Below are 7,500 nucleotides of genomic sequence, written 5' to 3'. Positions count from 1 at the left end.
GCTTGGATTGTTAATTTTTATTGTGCATTATATTTTCATCCTGAAGCAGCTTTTTTTTCAATTCATTTTATGGATTTGGTGTATTTTTTTGGTTTTGTGTCATTTCTGTGCATCTGTTATTACGGCATACATTTGTATGGTGTATTGTATTTAAATGTTTTTATCCATAGGGGCGTGTCTTTGCAATAACACTTACATCATTAGTGCTGTCTAATTATACATTTTTTAAAATCCCAACAATCACGGGTTGTTACTCGCTTGAATAATTTAATTTAAACATTTTTATCATTTGACAACATTTATGTTATGCAGTTGTTTTGTATGGTTTTTGTTGTTATTTTAATTTATTTAAAGGGTTCAGCAGTAGACCACATTATCAGCTGGGCCCAAGGTTGCCTACATCAAATCATGGCACCTTCTACATCCCTGTTGTGACTACCAAGAGAGTAAACATTGGGAAACTTAGCCACCCTGCTAACCTAAACAATCTCATTCCTATTATCTCCAAATCAAAGCCAACATCGAAGCCTGTCAATAACACCATCAGGATGGGTCTGCTCAATGTCAGGTCTCTGAATAGCAAATCATTTTTAGTCAATGATTTTATTAGCACTTCTAAACTTGACTTTATGTTTTTAACTGAAACATGGCTGGAACAAAATAACAGTGCAAGCATTCTGATCGAGACAGCACCCCCCAACTATAACTTCATTGATATATGTAGATCGGGGAAAAGAGGTGGAGGGGTTGCTGCTATATTTAAAAACATGTTTCAGGGGAAACAGATGTCACTCGGTGAGTTTACATCATTTGAATACCTGTGTGCTGTGTTGAAATGCTCTCCCAAAATTCTCTTGTTAATTATCTACAGGCCACCTAAATATTCTGCAAATTTTTTTGATGATTTTACTGAACTATTGTCTAGCATCTCCACTGACTTTGACTGCCTGGTTATAACTGGTGATTTTAATTTTCATATTGACGATTTAAATGACAAGGGCGCAAAAGAACTTTTTACTATTTTAGACACATTTGAACTGTCTCAACATGTGAAAGAGGCTACACATTATAAGGGACACACCCTGGACCTGATTATCACAAAAGGTCTCAATGTTTCTGATGTTCTTGTGATTGATCCTTCATTGTCTGATCATTTCTGTGTTTTCTTTAATATTTCTGTAATTCCGGACACACAAACAGAATCAAAGAATGTCAAAAAGCGGTACATAAATGAACATGCTAATGTCCTCTTTAAAAACGCCATCTCCTCACTACCACCTCTAAACCCATGTCATGCTGATGATCTTGTAAGCAACTTTAATTCCAAAATTGTGAATATCATAGATATCATTGCACCTGTTACAGTTAAAACGATTTCTGGCAAGCAAAAGGCACCCTGGAGAAAATCTGCTGCTGTAACAGCCCAGAGAAGAGAGTGCAGGAAGGCTGAACGAATCTGGCGGAATACAAAACTTCATATTCACCATGACATCTATAAAGAGAGCCTCCAGGCCTACAATTTAGTCTTAAAAAGTGCTAGAGAAACATTCTTCTCCAATATCATAAACAGCAACACAAATAAGGCCAAAACCCTATTCACAACCGTTGACAGACTGACTAAACCCCCAACACAAATACCAGCCGAACTCCATTCCACGCAGAAATGCAATGACTTTGCATTCTTTTATACTGATAAAATTGAAGGCATCAGACGCACCATCAATATCTCAAGTAAAAAAGTTGGATCACCACCCCATTTAGGCAAAAGTAACACAGCAATGATGGCAAGCTTTAATGCCATAGACTCTAAAACTCTAGTGGAAACGGTGACAGCTCTAAAGTCATCCACCTGCTGCCTTGATGTTTTACCTACCAACTTCTTTAAGAATGTTTTTGACTGCCTATCAACAGACATCTTGCAAATAGTTAATAATTCTATTAAATCGGGCAATTTCCCGAAGGCTTTCAAAACTGCAGTCATTAAACCTCTTCTAAAAAAGCAGAGCCTAGATGCCTCTGTTATCAACAACTACAGACCAATTTCAAATCTACCATTCATAAGTAAAATAATTGAGAAAGTTGTCCTCCAACAACTAAATCACTTCTTGGCTTCTACTGGCTGCCACAACAACTTCCAGTCAGGATTTCGACCTCTTCATAGCACAGAGACGGCCCTTCTTAAAGTTATAAATGACATCCGTCTAAACACAGACTCTGGCAAAACTTCAGTATTAATGCTTTTGGACCTCAGTGCTGCATTTGACACTGTCGACCACTCAATACTTTTGGACAGGTTGGAAAACTGGGTGGGGATCTCAGGCACAGTTTTAAGCTGGTTCAAGTCATATCTACAAGATAGGAACTATTTTGTTTCCATTGGTGACTTTGTATCAGAACCAACCAACGTAACGTGTGGAGTCCCCCAAGGTTCAATCTTGGGGCCGACTTTATTTAACATCTACATGCTCCCACTAGGACAAATCATGCAAAATAATAACATTGACCATCATTGCTATGCCGATGACACCCAAATCTATGTAGCGCTATCACCAAATGACTATCGCCCCATAGATCTTCTGTGCCAGTGCATTGAGCAAGTCAAACACTGGATGTGCCAAAATTTCCTACAACTAAATGAAGATAAAACTGAGATAATTGTTTTTGGTGCTAAAAAAGAAAGGTTTAAAGTCATCCAACACCTTCAATCACTGTCCCTGAAAACCTCAAATAAAGCCAGAAATCTTGGGGTTATTTTAGATTCTGATTTACATTTCGACAGTCACATCAAATCAGTAACAAAATCGGCCTACTATCACCTCAAAAATGTAAAAAGACTTAGAGGGCTCATGTCAGCTCAAGACTTAGAAAAACTTGTACATGCCTTTATTACCAGTAGGCTAGACTATTGTAATGGTCTCCTTGCAGGTCTTCCCAAAAAAACTGTCAGGCAGCTACAGCTTGTTCAGAACGCTGCTGCTAGAGTTCTAACAAAGACCAAAAAATGTGAGCACATTACACCAATTCTTAAATCCTTACATTGGCTCCCTGTACATCAGAGAATAGATTTCAAAATCCTCCTGCTCACATATAAATCACTACATGGTCTAGGGCCCAAGTATATCACTGATATGCTCCCACTATATACGCCCTCTAGATCACTAAGATCTTCTGAGAGCAATCTGTTAGCGGTTCCAAGAGTAAACTCAAATCAAGGGAGATCATCATTCAGTCACTATGCAACACATAGCTGGAATAAACTTCCTGAAGATGTCAGACTCTCCCCAACTCTCACCACTTTTAAAACTAGACTGAAGACTTTTATGTTCACCTTAGCTTTCAGCTAAATCTTTTAATCTTTTAACTTTTAACGTCTGCACTGTTTTTATTTTTATTGTCTGCATTTTAATTTTGCTTTTATTTTCTTTCATTTCACTTTGTTGTCTGTGAAGCACTTTGAGTCTGCCTTGTGTATGAAAAGCGCTATACAAATAAAGTTGCCTTGCCTTGCCTTGCCTTACTGTGCTTTATTTTGACTGTTAGCAAGTTTTTGACCAATAAATGACAAGTAAAACATTTTCAAAATAAAATTGCACTAGCGGGGCTTAAATATTGGGGTCTTTTAAAAAAAAAAAAAAAAAAAGTTTAATTATGTAAGCAGAGTAACAACCCGTGATAATCAATCAATCAATCAATCAAAGTTGATTTATATAGCCCTAAATCACAAGTGTCTCAATGGGCTGCAGAAGCCACGACGACATCCTCATTAATGGGATTTTTTTTCAAAAAAATAATTACACAGCACTAATGATGTAAGCGTTATTGCAAGCGCACACGCCCCTATGGATAAAAACATTTAAATACAATACACCACACAAATGTATGCCATGATAACAGATGGTGGCCCACAATGCACAGAAATGACACAAAACCAAAAAATACACCAAAATCCATAACATTGATTTAAAAAAAAAAAAAAAAAGCTGCTTCAGGATGAAAATATAATGCAGAATTTTTTTTTTAAAAAGGGGGGAGATTGTCAGTTTTTAATCTGCATTATATTTTCATCCTGAAGCAGTTTTTAAAAAATCAATTTTATGGATTATTTGTATTTTAGTTTTGTATCATTTATGTTATTATGGCATGCATTTGTGTGGTGTATTGTATTTAAATGTTTTTATCCATAGGGCCGTGTGCGCTTGCAATAACGCTTACATTATTAGCGCTGTCTAATTTATACATTTTTTAAAAATTCCATTAATGAGGATGTCGTTGTGTCTTGTGCAGCCCTCTGAGACGCTTGTGATTTAGGGCTATATAAATCAACTTTGATTGATTGATTGATAATCACGGGTTGTTACTCGCTTGCATAATTTTAAAAAAAAAAAAGAAGAAAAAAAAGACCCCTATATTTAAGCCCCGCTAGTGCAATTTTATTTTGAAAATGTTTTACTTTTCATTTATTGGTCAAAAACCTGCTAACTGTCAAAATAAAGCACAGTGCAGTTAAAGAAATGAAAATAACAACAACAACAAAAAACCTACAAAACAACCGCATGACATAAATGCTATAATTCAGCATATTATTTTGAAAAACCTAATACTCTACCGTATTTTAAAGCAAGCGGTTTTATGGCCAAGTGCTTCATAAAGTTATAAAATTAACTTTTTTTTTTTTCAACGACTATCCTACTCATGAGCTTTTTTAAAGAGAGATATCACGCCATTTCCTGTCTGGCAACCCAGGAAGAAGCTAACTTCCGTTTTGTTCCATAAAGTTGCAGAATGATGTCGTCGCGGCTTGTGCAGCCCTTTGAGACGCTTGTGATTTAGGGCTATATAAATCAACTTTGATTGATTGATTGATTGATAATCACGGGTTGTTACTTAAAATTCAATAGAAAAAGGCCCCAATATTTAAGCCCGCTATTATTATGAAAAACCTATTTTATTTTGAAAATATTTTACTTTTCATTTATTGGTCAAAAACCTGCTAACTGTCAAAATAAAGCACAGTACAGTTAAAGAAATGAAAATAACAACAACAAAAAACCTACAAAACAACTGCATGACATAAATGCTATAATTCAGCATATTATTTTGAAAAACCTAATAAACTACAGTATTTTAGAGCAAGCGGTTTTATGGCCAAGTGCTTCATAAAGTTATAAAATTAACTTTTTTTTTTTTCGACGACTATCCCACTCATGAGCTTTTTTAAAGAGAGATATCGCGCCATTTCCTGTCTGGCAACCCAGGAAGAAGCTAACTTCCGTTTTGTTCCATAAAGTTGCAGAATGATGTCGTTGCGGCTTGTGCAGCCCTTTGAGACGCTTGTGATTTAGGGCTATATAAATCAACTTTGATTGATTGATAATCACAGGTTGATACTCTGCTTGCATAATTAAAAAATAAAATAAAATAAAGACCCCTATATTCAAGCCCCGCTAGTGCAATTTTATTTTGAAAATGTTTTACTTGTCATTTATTGGTCAAAAACCTGCTAACTGTCAAAATAAAGCACAGTACAGTTAAAGAAATGAAAATAACAACAAAAAACCTACAAAACAACTGCATGACATAAATGCTATAATTCAGCATATTATTTTGAAAAACCTAATACTCTACAGCAGGGGTCACCAACGTGGTGCCCGCGGGCACCAGGTAGCCCGTAAGGACCAGATGAGTAGCCCGCTGGCCAGTTCTAAAAATAGCTCAAATAGCAGCACTTACCAGTGAGCTGCCTCTATTTTTTTAAATTGTATTTATTTACTAGCAAGCTGGTCTCACTTTGCTCGACATTTTTAATTCTAAGAGAGACAAAACTCAAATAGAATTTGAAAATCCAAGAAAATATTTTAAAGACTTGGTCTTCACTTGTTTAAATAAATTCATTATTTTTTTACTTTGCTTCTTATAACTTTCAGAAAGACAATTTTAGAGAAAAAATACAACCTTAAAAATGATTTTAGGATTTTTAAACACATATACCTTTTTACCTTTTAAATTCCTTCCTCTTCTTTTCTGACAATTTAAACCAATGTTCAAGTAAATTTATTTTTTATTGTAAAGAATAATAAATACATTTTAATTTAATTCTTCATTTTAGCTTCTGTTTTTTCGACGAAGAATATTTGTGAAATATTTCTTCAAACTTATTATGATTAAAATTCAAAAAAAATTATTCTAGCAAATCTAGAAAATCTGTAGAATCAAATTTAGATCTTATTTCAAAGTCTTTTGAATTTCTTTTAAAATTTTTGTTCGGGAAAATCTAGAAGAAATAATGATTTGTCTTTGTTAGAAATATAGCTTGGTCCAATTTGTTATATATTCTAACAAAGTGCAGATTGGATTTCAACCTATTTAAAACATGTCATCAAAATTCTAAAATCAATCTTAATCAGTAAAAATTACTAATGATGTTCCATAAATTATTTTTTTTAATTTTTTCAAAAAGATTCGAATTAGCTAGTTTTTCTCTTCTTTTTTTCGGTTGAATTTTGAATTTTAAAGAGTCGAAATTGAAGATAGACTATGTTTCAAAATGTAATTGTCATTTTTTTGTGTTTTCTCCTCTTTTAAACCATTCAATTAAGTGTAAATATCATTAATTATTAATAATAACATAGAGTTAAAGGTAAATTGAGCAAATTGGCTATTTCTGGCAATTTATTTAAGTGTGTATCAAACTGGTAGCCCTTCGCATTAATCACTACCCAAGAAGTAGCTCTTGCTTTCAAAAAGGTTGGTGACCCCTGCTCTACAGTATTTTAGAGCAAGCGGTTTTATGGCCAAGTGCTTCATAAAGTTTTAAAATTAACTTTTTTTTTTTGCGACGACTATCCCACTCATGAGCTTTTTTAAAGAGAGATATCGCGCCATTTCCTGTCTGGCAACCCAGGAAGAAGCTAACTTCCGTTTTGTTCCATAAAGTTGCAGAATGATGTCTTTGTGGCTTGTGCAGCCCTTTGAGACGCTTGTGATTTAGGGCTATATAAATCAACTTTGATTGATTGATTGATAATCACGGGTGGTTACTCGCTTGCATAATTAAAAAAAAAAAAAAAGACCCCTATATTTAAGCCCGCTAGTGCAATTTTATTTTGAAAATGTTTTACTTTTTTTTTATTGGTCAAAAACCTGCTAACTGTCAAAATAAAGCACAGTACAGTTAAAGAAATGAAAATAACAACAACAAAAAACCTACAAAACAACTGCATGACATAAATGCTATAATTCAGCATATTATTTTGAAAAACCTAATACTCTACCGCATTTTAGAGCAAGCGGTTTTATGGCCAAGTGCTTCATAAAGTTATCAAATTCACTTTTTTTTTCGACGACTATCCCACTCATGAGCTTTTTTAAAGAGAGATATCGCGCCATTTCCTGTCTGGCAACCCAGGAAGAAGCTAACTTCCGTTTTGTTCCACAAAGTTGCAGAATGATGTCGTCGTGGCTTGTGCAGCCCTTTGAGACGCTTGTGATTTAGGGCTATAT

General features: G+C 34.5%; 1 protein-coding gene across 1 annotated transcript in view; it reads left to right on the top strand.

The window, feature by feature from the left end:
* The window catches only part of ppp1r35 (protein phosphatase 1, regulatory subunit 35), a 13,546-nt gene that overhangs the window by 995 nt on the left and 5,051 nt on the right, over positions 1-7,500 (top strand). The gene's annotated exons all lie outside the window — the stretch shown is intronic.

The sequence above is a fragment of the Entelurus aequoreus genome, linkage group LG14 (genome assembly GCF_033978785.1).
Source record: "Entelurus aequoreus isolate RoL-2023_Sb linkage group LG14, RoL_Eaeq_v1.1, whole genome shotgun sequence".
Lineage (NCBI taxonomy): Eukaryota > Metazoa > Chordata > Actinopteri > Syngnathiformes > Syngnathidae > Entelurus > Entelurus aequoreus.
This window is presented reverse-complemented; position numbering and strand designations above follow the sequence as displayed.